This window comes from Panicum hallii, chromosome 8, assembly GCF_002211085.1.
Source record: "Panicum hallii strain FIL2 chromosome 8, PHallii_v3.1, whole genome shotgun sequence".
Classification (NCBI taxonomy): Eukaryota; Viridiplantae; Streptophyta; class Magnoliopsida; order Poales; family Poaceae; genus Panicum; species Panicum hallii.
The window spans coordinates 42,819,259-42,835,221 of NC_038049.1; positions in this window are offsets into that span (position 1 = coordinate 42,819,259).

A 15,963-nucleotide genomic window follows, 5' to 3' on the forward strand; every position below is an offset into this window, starting at 1 on the left:
CATGGTGACGAGCTTGGTCTGATGAAGCCAATTCGTTGCAGCTCTTCTAGTTGTTTCTTTAATTCTGTCAACTCGGATGCCGCCATCCTATAGGGTCTTTTGGCTATAGGGGAGGTTCCAGGGATAAGGTCAATGACGAACTCTATATCCCTATCCGGTGGCATACCGGGAAGTTCTTCGGGGAAGACATCTGGGTATTCGTTTACTACCGGAACTCCTTCTAAGGGCTTGGCTTCCATTCTAAACACCATTGGGTCAAACTTACTATCCCGGGTATGACAGATCACTTGTATTCCTTCGGGGTTTGTTAGGTGTACCACTTTATCAGCACAGCCTATGAGACCATTGTGTCGGCTTAACCAGTCCATTTCAAGGATTACGTCTATTCCCCCAGACTTAAGTACTACCAAGTCTGCTAGAAATTCTACCCCACTTAAATTGATTCTTACCCGTGGACAGCCTAATTGACAATTGATGTCGCCCCCAGGCGTCCGGGTTAATAGGGGTGTTTTTAGTAGTACTGTGGGCATTTTGTGTTTTTCCACAAAGCTTGAGGATATGAACGAGTGCGATGCTCCAGAATCAAATAGTACTGTTGCCAGAGCTGAGTTGACTAGGTACTCACCGAGCACTACGCCCTGAGCTTCTTGAGCCTCCTGCGCATCGATGTGATTGACGCGGGCTCGTCCAAATGATTGCTGGGGCTGCTTTGTCTGCTGGCTGTTGTCGTTGTTGCGGACAGGCACTCGGTTGGCACCGGTCAGAGCTGGTCTGGGTCCATTCACTGTGTTGGAGAAGGCCGATGTGGCCAGCTTATTCTTGGCATAAGGGCAATTGGCGATGTAATGCCCTATTTCACGGCAGTTGAAACAGGCCCTAACATTGTTGTTGTCAGGGGCGGCCTGGCTTGCATTGCTCTGCGGGGCCCTCGTGGTATTCTGGCTCCTAGGCTGGGCCTCAGAGGCTCGCGATCCCGTCACCTGGGACTGGGTCCTATATTGCATTGGGGCCTGGAATCTTGGGGTAGTGTAGTTGGAGTTCCTCGGCTTTTGGAAGCGGTCCTGTTGGCGGGCCTTACTTTCCAGGAATTTGCGTTTGTTATCCTTTCTCTCTTCAGCTTTGGCCCTTTCTGTGAGGATAGCCTTGTTCATCAGGGTGTTAAAGTCCGGATAGATCTGGGGAGTAAGCAAGGTCCGGAGTTCTGGGCTTAACCCTTTCTTGAACATGTCTTGCTTCTTATCGTCGTCGTTTACCTATTCCGGCGCGTACCGGGCCAATTCTATGAACCGGTGGGTGTATTCTTCCACCGTCATGCTTCCCTGTTGTAGTGCGCGGAATTCATCCGCCTTGCGCTTCATAGTGGCTGAAGGGATGTGGTAGCGGCGGAACTCCCTCACGAATTCTCCCCAGGTGATGGTGGAGGCATCTTCAGCTGCGGCACAATAGTTTTCCCACCAGGATAATGCTGTTCCGGTGAGTTGGTGGGCTGCTAGAAGGACTTTGTCCCGGTCCTGGCATTCGAATGGTTCGAGCTTCCTCTGAATCACTCGCAACCAGTCGTCTGCATCTAACGGGTTGCAAGATCCGGCAAAGGTGGGCGGCTTGGTCCTTAGGAAGGCCGTCAGCTTGTCGTTCATGTTCTGCCCTCGTGGTTGCCGGTTAACGAGGGCGTTGGCCAGTGTTTCCAGTATGAGGGTCTGGTTGTGAATTATTTGTGCCAGGTCTCCGAGGGGTGGGGGTGGTGGTAGTTGCTCTCCTCCTTGGTTTTCTCCTCGGTTCTGGCTTACTTCTTGTTCTGCCTGAGGAGGGTTTTGTCTAGCAGGCTGTGCTCCGGCACCAGCGGCTGCGGGGTTCCGGCTACGGGAGGCCCTCGTGACGCTCCGGGGAATCATCTGTTGATTGGGCAGAGTGGGGTTACTATTATGTGATGTTTAAGTTGTTTAATTCGTATATAAGGCAGAATCTACCTCCTGCCAGTAGTTATATAACAAGCAGCACACATAAACCAGCACACATCATCACAAACAACAAGCACAACAACTTTATTACTGTAACGGGGGATACAGCTTGGGGTAAGGCTAGGTCTCGTACTACTCGTCCGGGATCCGGAACAACTTAAACAAAAGCGGCTGGGGACACATCACTAGAGTGACGTTGGTCATTTTACTCGCGGGGCAGGCCTTCTTCTAGGGCAGGGAGCGCGAGTGATCCTCGTTCGCCGTCCTCGGGGTTTCCATCTGGCAAGGGTTGCACTGCAGCATCCCTTTCGACGGCGGCAGCAGAGCTTTCAGGGTTCTCGGGTGGGGCTTGTGTGTTTCCAAAAAGGGGTCCCCATCCTATGATGGGCGTCCCAAGTAAAACATGGTCTTCTCCAATTGCCGGGACTGGTGTCCCACTTCGGGTCCAATCTTGCATGCGCCGGTCTCGGGCTTGCCTGAGGCTCTCTTGGGCGACTGCTTCGCTACTGACCGCGGCTGCGGCTCTTGCCTCGGCGTGGGCGGCTCGGATCTGCTGTATCCTCACTGCGAGCTCAGCTTGCTCGGCTCGATGGGTCTGCTCCCTTAGAAGGTTGGCTTGCTCATCAAAGAGTTGGTCCAGGGCGGCTAGGTAAGTAGCCACTTGGTACAGGGGGCCTTCTTTGTGGCGACGTCGCTCCAGGTTTCTCATGCGTGCTTCCCAGACTGAGGTTCTGATGGCCGGCGGGAAGAACTTCGCTGGCGTGGGGGCGAGGTGTTCTTCAAAAATCCGGCATAAATAACGGAGTGCTTTTCTGATGGCCAAGGGGTAGGTGTCTTGGTGTCTAAATCCTGTGGCGGTCGCTCGCCAAGGCTGGATGTCGGGGTAGCGGTTGCTCCTGGCGATGACCAGGATCACCCTGCAGCGGAGGGTACCATGGTGCTCGTACTCTCGGCTGTAGTACCTTGGGCGTTCTGCAACGCCAAGGTCTTCCAGGGTGTTGATTAAGAGGCCGGGAAAGCCAGGTGCTGCTTGGCAATCGCCCTGGGTCCATCCTTCCTCAGCCATCTGAAACATGAACAGGGTAAACAAATTTTGTGCAGGTACAACGAGGGAGTAGATAACATTTATTATTGCAACATGGGGGGGGGGGGGTACAGTTTCCAGGGGCACGGGGTTATTAGGGTCGGGTTCTAGCTTGGAGTGCTAATCCTATTACGGGGATTCTTCCTCAGTCCTGATAGAGCGCTTCTTTATTGGAAGGAACCGATCCATCTCATTTTCGGTCTGAGTACCCTTGTCCCAATGGGTTTCCATGGGTTCTTCTTCTTCTTCCTCTATCCATCCACCTATTCCGTTGCGGTTCTCGTATTCTTGCACCTGGGCTTGGAGGGCAGCTAAGGAATACTCGGCGCTTGCGGCCCTTGTCCGTTGTCCCTCCAGCTCCTGTGTTATCTTTTCGATCCCATGGATTAGCTGCTTCAGTTGTGCCGCCTGTTCGCGGTAGAGTGCGTCCAAACCAGTGAGGTAGATGGACAAGTGGGAGACCGTGTCTTCCAGGTCTTCTTCTTCTCGTCCAAGTCCCTCATTCGGGCAATCCAAGTGCGCCCTCTTCCCTCAACGGGTGGGAAAAATCCCATAAGAGTCCGCTGAAGGTGGTGCCTGTAGAGCACACGCAGTCGTCGCAGGGCTTTACGAGCGGCCTTTCGATAGGTGTCGGGGAAGCGGAAACCAGTGGTGGAGATGAACCAAGGGTCCACATCAGGGTAGCGGGTGCTTTTCTCCACAAAAACCATTATGTCGCACCGAAGGGTGCCTCCGGCGATGTACTCACGATAGGCATACTCCGGTGGTTCCATAACCTCGACGCGTTCCAGGCTGAGCAATAGTAACTTGGGGAGGCCGGGCTCTGCGTGGCAGATTCCGCTAACCCATCCATTGCCAGCCATCTGGAACAAGGCAAGGACCAGTGGTGAGTGTTTGTGAAAAAAAATTCCTAAATCAGGACAAGTTCTAGGGCCTAAAAAGGGGTCTCGCTCCTAGGGTCACGTCCTACGGCCAGCCTACGGCTCTGATACCACCTGAAGCGTCCCCCCATCAGGGAAGACTTAAAAGTGTTGCTTTATCAGTCCCAGGAGGCTGATAACACTTTTATTACATCAGATGGTACATCACCGTACAACTCTACGCGGTAATGGGCAGTGAAGCGCCACTATCGCGAGGATTACAACCAGAACCCACACAACTACACTAGCTACGAACAGAGGATCATCAGAGTCTTGCGCCATGCGGAATCCAACGGTGGCCTCAACCACAGGCAAGACTGGGTGCAGGACGAAACCCTACTCGTTGTCTTCGGGGACGTAGTCTGGGTCTTCCACTGTAAAAATAGGAATGGGGTGAGTACGAACGTACTCAGCAAGTCCAATCACACCCACGGAGGGGGGTATACCAGAAATTAATGCAAAGGACAATCCAAGGGTACGGTTAGGGTTCATTTGCGGAAAACTCGGTTATATGCAAGGGTTCATTTTGAAAACATTTTCAAAACAAGTTTTCCAATACCAAGGAGCACACGATGTTGATCCACACAGGATCCAAGTTTTAGACTGCTACCGGACTCCCCGTCCGCCGTAGCACACGGCACAACTGCCGGACACTTTCCAAACAACTCACACCAGCCCAATCATTCCCAAGATAAACACTAGTTATGTGACCACACCGTAACTTGCCCAGTACCGTGGGCACGGCTATTCGAATAGATTTTAACTCTGCAGAGGTGTGCAACTTTACCCACAGGTGGGGTACCACAGCACGAACACCTTAGTGCCGGTGCAGATCCCATCAAAGCCATTACCCACCTTAGCTAGACCTGACTAGCCATCACGGGATCCGTCAAGGGGTCATTCGACCTACCTCCGAGGTTTAACCAGGGCATAAGTCACACAGAGCTTATCCCTTCTCCTTGATCACCCGTTGCTCTCAGCTCTCCTGATGACTATCAGGCTAACTAGTGGGATTTATGCTAAGCCGTTGCCCATACAACGGTCAAGTGGTTCGCACGACAAGAAGCTAGGTGAGATGTCACATCAACTCGGTCCTTAGGGGTGACAGGATGGATATCTCCCTTCCTCGCTCAACCACACAGGTACGAGCACACCAACGGCAATTCACACAGAAATGCCATCCATCCCGTCTAACTCGTCTTTCAAAACCACATTGTATCCCTTCCCACACACACACATTTTCTTTATAAAATCAGGTGGTCAAGGTAGGGTTATCTCAAACCAGGGTGGCTATCCTACCATGTTTTCAGCACGCAAAACCATGCAATTTTATAAAACAGGCCACTGGGTTGTGTTTATAAAAACTAGGACAGAAACATGCATCAAAGGGCGGGATTGAACTTGCCATCGTCAAATCCTTGCGGGAGGTCCTGATCGAAGCACTGTCCCTCGGGTTCGGGGTCGCAGTACTGGTCCTCGTTCGCTTGGTCACAGTCGGGACCTTCCTCGTTCACTCCGTGTCCTACGACGCAAACAAACAGGCACACAATCAAGCACAAGAACTAAAAGCTTTTATCGTCGAGCTTGAATCGGAAATAATTTAATTACGGAGTTGGGGGTAATATTTTTGGGTGATTTCTTAATGGCATGGCTAGAACTATATTAGAAACGGAGTGGTAAAGTTTCGGGTCAATCGGAGGTCGTTTCGCACATAAAATGACGAGCTAAAGGGGTTTCGGGTGGTCACACAGGGCTTTAGGAGTTTATTCGTAAGTATCTGGAAATAGCAGGGACCTTTTTGTAAATCCTAGAATTTCTCGGGGTATGCTAAAAAGTGTCAAATGTATCTAGGTTCAAGTATTGGAGGGTTTGTTTTGAAATAATAAAAAAGGTGAGGTCTTATTAGCAAAAGAAGTAGTTAAAGGAGAGAGGGGGGGGGGTCCTTTGGGTAAAACAAGAAAGGGGAGGGGGCTCTGGGTAAAACCGCCCCTTTCTTCCTCCTCTTGCCAGTAGAGAACAGAGGAGGGAAGGGGGGGTACGGCGCCGGCCAATCCTCGGCGGCCGAGGCCCGGGCGGCTCGGGGTGGAGGGGGAAAAGAGGGAGGGGGTCACGGGAGACTGGTTCCCGGCCTCACCTCGGCTTGGGACGCGGTGAGGGAGCGGGTCCACGGGGAGGGGCGGCGGCGGTGCGGGAGCACGGCGGGGGCGGTGCTAGGGCGGTGGAGGCGAGGGGCTAGGCGGCGTGGCAGGTTGTGGGGGGTGCCGGGGTACCCCTCGGCCCCTTTTATAGGTGGCCGGGGCATCGGGGCGGCGAGCTCGGCCGGCGGCGGTCGCGGGCGGCCATTAATGGAGTTTGGCTTCCCGCGGCCGTCGTGACGCGGCTTGGTGGCGGGGCGCAGGCGCCGAGGCACGTGGGGGGGGGGTGCTGTGCCGGCACAGCGGCGCGCGCGCGCGGCGGAGCGGGCAGCGACGGGCGGCGCAGCACGCGCGGCACAGCGCGCGCGGGGGCGTGGCGTGGCGCAGCGGGCGGCGCGGCACGCGCGGCACAGCGCGCTCGGGGGAGTGGCGTGGCGCAGCGGGTGGCGCGGCGAAGCGCGGGCCCAAGCGGGGCGCGCGCGCAGGCACGGCGCGGGCGGCGAGGCCGGGGCAGCGCAGCGACGGGCGGCGCGTCGCCACGGCTCGGCCGTGCGCGCGGGGCGACGGGCGGCACGGCGGGCGGCGCGGCACGCGATGCACGCTCATGCGCGCACGTGGGCGCGGGCAGGCGGCGTGGCGCGGGCCAGGGGGGCGGCCGGTGCTTAGGAGCTGGGCGGCGCTCGGGAGCAGGGAAGAGGAGGGGGAAACAGGGAGGAGAGGAGGGAAGGAAGGAAAAGAGGAAGGGGAAAAGAAGAAGAGAAAAGGGGAAAAAGAAAAGAGAAAAGGGAAAAGAAATGGGAGAGAGAAGAAGAAAAGAAAAAAAAAGGGAAGGGGAGAAAGAATAGCGCGTGCCGGCGGGATTCGCGCGCGCGGCGCGTGCGCGCTGCGCGAGGAGAACGGCGGGGGGGACAGGAAAATGCGTCGGCGCCAATCGCGGCGGCGACCGCGGTTGGTCGGCCACGCGCGCGGTATTCGCGCGAGGAGAGAAAGAAAGGAGTCGCGCCGGCGCAAATCACGGCGGGTGGTCGCGAGTGATGCGGAACGGGGCAGCGATCCAATTAGGGTTGGGGTTTTGACGTCGAACCGTTTTTACGAATTACTCTAGCGCATGATTTAATTAAGTGAATTTTTCGGGGCGTCACACATCCCTTGAATCCTTCCTCAACAGAGACGTAGCTCATTTGGGAGTGAACTTTGGGAAATAAATCTTGTCTCTCTTTTGTGCTCCTTACTAGTTTCATTAGATATTTGCTTGTGAGACTAACTTTCTAGGGCTTGAGGTCAATCTACAATTATATTAGTCTCTAGAGCAATACAACTGGTTAGGAACACTCCTAAGGTACTATTAACTTGCATAAATTTACTCAATCTAAATTGCAGCATCAATATCTTGTTAGTGCATACATTGTTTTATACCCGGACTCTCTGGACAATATTTCCGGAAACTCCGGATACAAAACCCGGAGTATCCGGACATATATCCGGAGTATTCGGACACCTGTGCTACTGACAGTGTGTAAAGTGTTTTAAGTTTCAGATTAGCCCATTCACCCCCTCTAGGCATCTTGAGATCCTTTCAATTGGTATCAGAGCAAGGTTCTCCATCTTTGAAGTTTAACCGCTTTGAGAATCAAGATGTCAAGTGATACTTCATCAAAGGCTCCTATTAATCCAATCGATGAAGTTGACAAGGAGAAGTCATTTGAGAAACCTGAGGACAAGAAAAAGAATAGTCAACACGAAGAAGAAGATGAGTTGGAAACAACCGATGATGAGATGTCATTCCAAGAGTGGAAGGCATGGAAAAAGAAGAAAAAACTGCAAAGAAAGAAAGGAAAATTCAGCACCAAGATTATAATCGAGTCAAGTGATGCCTCGGACATCGATTATAAGAAAAGATCCTCAAGCTCATCAAAAGTGAAGAAAAGAGCCAACTATCGTCAAGTGGGTCATGACTACACTTTTCAAATTCCAAGTGAACACAATGCCTCAATTCACATGGAAAAACCACCTCACTTTGATGGCACGGGCTATAATAAATGGAAGACAAAATTGTTTGGTTACTTGAGTGCTATTCATAAGGATCTTTGGAAGATTGTGGAAGTTGGTTGTGATATTCTGGATGATGATGAAACTCCTACACCGCTTCAAGCCTATATTTTGCAATGCAACTACCAAGCCTTGAACATCCTCCACTCCTCCGTAAGTGCCGAAGAGTTTGATAAGATTGAAGATACTCTCACCGCCAAGGATATTTGTGATACATTCCAAGTGAACCATCAAGGATCAAGAAAAGTTCGTGAGTCTAGAATCAAAACATTAGAAGATGAACTAAATCTCTTCTCCATGAAGAAAGATGAAACCATCAAAGAAATGTACAATCGAATGAAGAAGATCACCAATCAAATCAAGTCACTTGGTGGAGATAAATGGGATGATCGTGAGATAGTGGACAAGCTCTTGACCGTCTACATGGCTAGGGATGCCACGCTACCTAGCTTGATAAGAGCTGAAAGGGGTTTTAAACACTTAACCACCGAGAATGTTCTTAGAAAAATAGAAGCTCACCATGATCAATTAAAGAGGGTCAAGATCAATCAAGATTTGGCCGATCTCTAAGAGCAAGCGGCAAAGAACAATGGGTTGGCTCTTCAGGCTAAGTTGAAGGGTAAGGAAAAGGCTACCCAATCCTCAAAAGATGATGACTCTAGTGATAATGAAGATAATGAGCTTGATGATGAACAAATGGCTTTCTTCATCAAGAACTTTAGAAGGGTTTTAAGGAAAAGCAACTTCCGAAACCTTGGCAAGAACAAATATGAGTCAAGAAGAAGATCAAGCAAGCCTTATTTTGGTTGCAAGAAAATTGGGCACTTCATTGCGGATTGTTCGGAAGAAAAGAAAAAGAACAAGGACGTCAAGGAAAGCTCATTCAAGAGGGACAAACCAAGATACAAAACACGTGCAGGTGAAGCTCATCTTGGTCACGAATGGGATTCAAATGAAGAGAGCAACTCCGGTAATGAAGATATTGCAACTATGGCATTCAAGACCTCCTCATCGCATCAACCAAGTTTGTTTGAAGATCTCACCGATGATGAGGATCAAGGTCCAATCATGTGCTTGATGGCAAAAAACTCAAAGGTAACATCCCCAAACTCATCGGATGATGAAATAGATGAGAAAGATAAAATTGCTAGTCTCATTAAACAATATGGCAAGAGTTCGGCAAATAGAATGATAAAACTAATAATGAAACTAGATGACCTAGATGAGACTCTTGAATCACAAGAAGAATTGTTTAGACTTGAGAGAGAAAAATCCGAAGCTCTTTAAAAGCACCTTACCAATGAAAGGAAGGAAAACAAGAGATTTGAGGAGTCCCTAAAAGCTAAGGATAGCATACTTCTTGAGGTAGAAGAGTCATTTACTAGTAAAAAGAGGAAAATGAATGACTTAACTAAAGAACTTTCCTTAGTTGAAGACACTCATGCTAACTTGAAGACAGACAATGAAAAACTTCAAGAAAGCTTAACAAGCTTGCAAGCCATTCACATGGCACTTGAAGTTAAAGTTAATACTCTCTTGGAAAGCTCCTCTAACGCTTGTAAGTCATCAAAGTCATCTAGTCCTTCAAATAGTAACGGTTGTGCACGATGCTTTAATATTTATATTCAAATTTGTGCTACTAACCATGCCGAAATGCAAGCCATGAAGAAAGAGATTACTAGACTTACTCAATTAGTGCAAGAAGAAGCACCATCTCACAAGCAAGTACTCAAGACAAATCCCTCACCAAGAGTAGGTGAATTTGAGAAGCATACCAACGGATTTGGATCAAAGTACTTGAGCAAATATGGATTTGAGAAAGGTAAGGGATTTAAAAAGAATGAAGATGGTGCATCTCAAACCATCTCATATGTCAAGAACAACAAGAAGGACGACTTAAGAGCAAAAGGAGGTCCAGTGAACATGACTACTCCAATCTACGAGGGAATTGGTGAAACACAAGGGACAAGTCATATCAAGTTTATCAAGAGAGGCACAACATGTGATGAAGGTGCCAAAATTGTCGCATCTTCATTAAAGCAAGACAAGTTCTAAGCTCCTAAGACACAAAAGTCATCCTCTCAAATATCCTTTTATGCGGATTATGTATTAGCTAGGAACCATCGTGGTAAAGTGGTTGCTATATTTGTGGGTCACCGCTCATGGAACACTAAGGTGAAAACCCATGTGGGGGTACCCAAAGTTCTTGTGACTAACACTCAAGGACCCAAATATTGTTGGGTACCTAAAAAGAAGGAATAATCTTATTTTGTAGGAATACTTCTCCGGTGGATCTACATGGGTGATTGATAGCGAATGTACAAATCATATGACTCGAGAAGGAAGTATGTTTGAAACTTTGAAAGAATCCGATGGTGATCATTACATTACATTTGCCGGAAATTAAAAGGGAAAAGTGCTTGGCACCGGTAACATTGATCTAAACTCGAAATTCTCACTTTCAAAGGTTCTCTTAGTTGAATCACTTGGGTATAATTTGTTGTCCATATCACAACTTTGTGCGTCGGGCTTCAATTGTTTATTTTACTAATGAAGGTGTGACCGTCATTAGGAGAAGCGATGGCTCCGTTTCCTTCAAAAATGTACTCAAGGGAAAGTTCTATCTAGTGGATTTTTCACAAAAAAAAGCTCAACTTGATATATGCTTGGTGGCAAAGTCTAGCTTGGGTTGGTTATGGCATCGCCGACTAGCCCATGTTGGGATGAGAAACTTCAACAAACTCTTAAAGGGGGGTCACATTCTAGGACTAACCAATGTCTCTTTTGAGAAAGATCGTATTTGTAGTGCTTGTCAAGCCGGAAAACAAGTTTGTGTTTCTCATCCATCAAAAAGCATTGTCACCACCGTCAAGCCATTGAAACTACTACACATGGACTTATTTTGTCCGGTGGCTTAATGAGTATTGGTGGTAACAAATATGGTCTTATCATTGTTGATGATTATTCTCGTTTCACTTGGGTATTCTTTTTGCATGACAAAAGTGTAGTGTAAGATACACTCAAGAAATTTGCAAAGAGAGCTCAAAATGAATTCGACACCAAGATCAAGAAAGTGAGAAGTGACAATGCACCAAATTCAAGAACACCAATATTGAAAAATTCCTAGATGAAGAGGGCATTGGTCATGAGTTATCCATTTCATATACTCCACAACAAAATAGAATTATCGAAAGGAAAAATAAAACTCTCATTGAAGCCGCAAGGACAATGCTTGATGAATATAATGTCTCGGATCAATTTTGGGCGGAAGCAATCAACACGGCATGTCATGCTATTAATCGCCTTTACCTACACAAGATCTTGAACAAGATAGCTTACGAGCTCCTACTTGGTAAAAAGCCGAACGTATCTTACTTTGAAGTTTTTAGAAGTAAGTGCTTTATTCTTAACAAGAAGTCCAAAAACTCTAAATTTGCACCTAAAGTTGATAAAGATTTTTTTCTTGGGTATGCCTCAAATGCTCATGGCTATCGTGTCTTCAACAAAACCTCCAGTTGTGTTGAAGTTGCGTGTGACGTGACATTTGATGAATCTAATGGCTCTCAAGGGGAGCAAGTTGATGGTGTTGTAGGTATGGAGGAATCACCAAGCAAGACAATCAAGAAACTAGCCACTGATGAAATAAAGCCTCAAGAACGAGGAGATCAAGATGATGATGATGATGATGATGATGATGATGATGATGATGATATGTTGATGTTGAGAGGGTTATCTACATCCACCTCCGCCGCGCAACCTGAAAACTCCGGTCATACGTCCAGAGACTCCGGATCCCCTATCCGGACTATCCGGACTATCCGGACTGTGGACAGGACTATCTGGATTACAGAAGTTGAACCCTCAACTCTACATCAAGATCAATCTCAGGCTCTAGAAGAAGTTGAGCCAATACAACATGAAGCTCAAGTTCCTTATCCAAGAATCCATCAAATTATCCAAAAAGATCATCCCGTAGATAACATCCTTGAAAGTATAAGCAAAGGGGTAACTACTCATTCTCGTTTGGCAACTTTTTGTGAAGATTACTCGTTTGTTTTTTCCTTGGAACCACTTAAGATAGAAGAAGCTCTGGATGATCCGGATTGGGTGATGGCTATTGAAGAAGAATTGAACAACTTTACACAGAATGAAGTCTGGTCCTTAGTAGAAAGACCCAAGCAAAATATTATTGGAACAAAGTCGGTTTTTCGAAACAAACAAGATGAACATGGCGTGGTGACAGGGAAGAAAGCAAGGTTGGTTGCTCAAGGCTTCACACAAATTGAAGGTTTGGATTTTGGTGAGACTTATGCCCCCGTAGTTAGGCTTGACTGTAACGCCCTGAAAATCCACCAAATTAAAACACGCGCTAGGGTGCTTCGTTTAGAAATCACTCGACGTCAAAACCCTAACCCTAACCAGATCACTGTCCCGTCCTGCACCGCTCGGTAGCTTGTCGATGCGCGCGACCGCTTTCCTCGATTAGCGCCAGCGCGATTCAGCGCGCGAATGCCGCACACGCGTGGCCGACCAGCCGCGGCCGCCGCCGCGATTGGCGCCGACGCGTTTCCTTCCCCCCCCCCTCGCTGATCTCCTCGCGCAGCGTGCGCGCGTCGCGCACGCGAATCCCGCCACACGCAAACGACGCACGCGCGCGGCCGACCGACCGCGGTCGCCTCCGCGATCGGCGCCGGCGCGCCCCTCCCTTTCTCCCTCTCTCTCTCCTTTCTCTTTCTCCTTTTCTCTCCCTCTATTTCTTTTCTTTTCTTTCCCTTTTCCCTCTCCTTCTTTTCTTTCTCCCTTTCTTCTTTTCCCTCCCTTCTTCTTCTCCTTCTCCTCTCCCCTGCTCCCGAGCGCCGCCCCTCCTGCTTGGCACTGAGCCTCGGCCCCTCCTCCCTCGTGCACCCACGCGCGCATGCCCGTGCGCGCCGCGCACCCCTGCCGCACCACCGCGCCAGCCCCTGCCCGGCCGCGCCGCGACGCACAGCCGTGCACTGCGCCGCGCCGCGCCACGCCCCCCTGGCCGTGCGCCGTGCCGTGCCGAGCCACGCCCCTGGCCTGCGCGACGCCGTGTCGCGCCACCCGCGCCCGCGCGCGCGTGCGCCGCGTGCCGCGCCGCCCGCCGTGCAGCGCGTCGCCTGCGCGCGCCCTGTTTTCCCCGCGTGGCGCGCCGCCCGCCGTGCCGCACGCCGCCTGCACGCGCACGCCGAGCTGCGACGACGCGCCGCCCGCCGTGCCGTGTCCCGCCCCGCCGCACGCGCCGCCGCCTCACCGTCCTGTGCTTGCACGCACGCCGCGTCACGACGCGGGCAAGCAGACGAACGCCTTTAATGGCGCCCCGCCGAGCCCGGAGGCCGGTCACCGCGCGGCCCCGCCTCCCCACCACCTTCCCCTGCCTATAAATAGGCTCCCACCCCACTCCTTCCTTCCCCACAGCCTTCACTGCCACCGCCCGCTCCTTCCCTGGCTCACAGTGCCGCCGCCGCGAACACCTCCGCCGCCACCCACGGCCCGCCGTCGCCCCGCCTCCACGCACCACCCCGGCCCGAGGTGAGGACGGGAACGAGTTTCCCGTGACCCCCTCTCTCTTTTTCTCCTCTCACCCGAGCCGCCCCGGGCCCTAGGTGGCCGGATTTGGCCGCCGGCGCCCCCCCCACTCCTCCTCTGTTCCTGTTAGCGAGGGGAGGAAGAAAGGGGGGCCGTTTTGCCCAAAACCCCCTCTGTTTTCCTGCTTTCCCCAAGAAACCCCCCTCTCTCTAGGAGCACCCCTATACACTCCTTTTTTTTTACAAAAGAAACCCCGCTCTTTTTATTATCTCAACCCGAGCCCTTCGTCACGTAAACCTAGATACACCTGACACTCTTTAGTATATCCTGAATATTTCTAAGATTCACAAATAAGCCCTTACCCCCTCTAGATAATTACGAACAAGTCCCTGGACCCCCGTTTAAGCCCTAAACCCTCTTTAGCGCGTCATTTTATGCGCGAAACGACCTCCGATCGACCCGAAACTTTACCACACCCTTTCTAGCCTAGTTCTAGCCCTGCCATTAAGAAACCACCCAAAAATATTACCCCTACCTCCGTAGCTAAATTATTTCCGATTCAAGCTTAACGATAAAAGCTTTTAGTTCTTGTGCTTGATTGTATGTCTGTTTGTTTGCGTCGTAGGACACGGAGTGAACGAGGAAGGTCCCGACTGTGACCAAGCAAACGAGGATCAGTACTGCAACCCCGAACCCGAGGGACATTGTTTCGATCAGGACCTCCCGCAAGGACTGGGCGATGGCAAGTTCAATCCCGCCCTTTGATGCATGTTTCTGTCCTAGTTTTTATAAACACAACCCAGCGGCCTATTTTATAAAGTTGCATGGTTTTGCGAGTTGAAAACATGGTAGGATAGCCACCCTTGCTTGAGACAACCATACTTTGACCACCTGATTTTATAAAGAAAATGTGTGTGTGTGGGAAGGGATAAAATGTGGTTTTGAAAGACGAGTCGGACGGGATGGATGGCATTTCTGTGTGAATTGCCGTCGGTGTGCTCGTACCTGTGTGGTAGGGCAAGGAAGGGAGATATCCATCCTGTCACCCCTAAGGACCGAGTTGATGTGACATCTCACCTAGCTTCCTGTCGTGCAAACCACTTGACCGTTGTATGGGCAACGGCTTAGCATAAATCCCACTAGTTAGTCTGATAGCCATCAGGAGAGCTGAGAGCAACGGGTGATCAAGGAGAAGGGATAAGCTCTGTGTGACTTATGCCCCGGTTAAACCTCGGAGATAGGTCGAATGACCCCTTGATGGATCCCGTGATGGCTAGTCAGGTCTAGCTAAGGTGGGTAATGGCTTTGATGGGATCTGCACCGGCACTAAGGTGTTCGTGCTGTGGTACCCCACCTGTGGGTAAAGTTGCACACCTCTGCAGAGTTAAAATCTATTCGAATAGCCGTGCCCACGGTATTGGGCAAGTTATGGTGTGGTCACGTAACTAGTGTTTCTCTTTGGGAATGGTTGGGCTGGTGTGAGTTGTTTGGAAAGTGTCCGGCAGTTTTGCCGTGTGCTACGGCGGACGGGGAGTCCGGTAGCAGTTTAAAACTTGGATCCTGTGTGGATCGATACCGTGTGCTCTTTGGTATTAGAAAACTCGTTTTGAAAGTTGTTTTTGAACAAACCTTGCACACAACTGAGTTTTCCGTAAATGAACTATAACCTTATCCTTGGATTATCCTGTGCATTAAATTCTGTTATACCCCCCTCCGTGGGTGTGATTGGACTTGCTGAGTACGTTTGTACTCACCCCTTCTTACTTTTACAGTGGAAGACCCAGACTACGTCCCCGAAGACAACGAGTAGGGTTTCGTCCTGCACCCAGTCTTGCCTGTGGTTGAGGCCACCGTTGGATTCCGCATGGCGCAAGACTCTGATGATTCTCTTTTCGTAGCTAGTGTAGTAGTGTGGGTTCTGGTTGTAATCCTCGCGATAGTGGCGCTTCACTGCCCATTACCGCGTAGAGTTGTACGGTGATGTACCATCTGATGTAATAAAAGTGTTATCAGCCTCCTAGGACTGATAAATCAACACTTTTAGTCTTCCCTGATGGGGGGACGCTTCAGGTGGTATCAGAGCCGTAGGCTGGCCGTAGGACGTGACCCTAGGAACGAGACCCCTTTTCAGACCCTAGAACTTATCCCGGTTTAGAAACTTTCTGCACAAACACTCACCACTGGTCTTTGCCTTGTTCCAGATGGCTGACAACGGATGGGTCAACGGAATCTGCCACGCAGAGCCTGGCCTTCCTATGTTATTGTTGCTC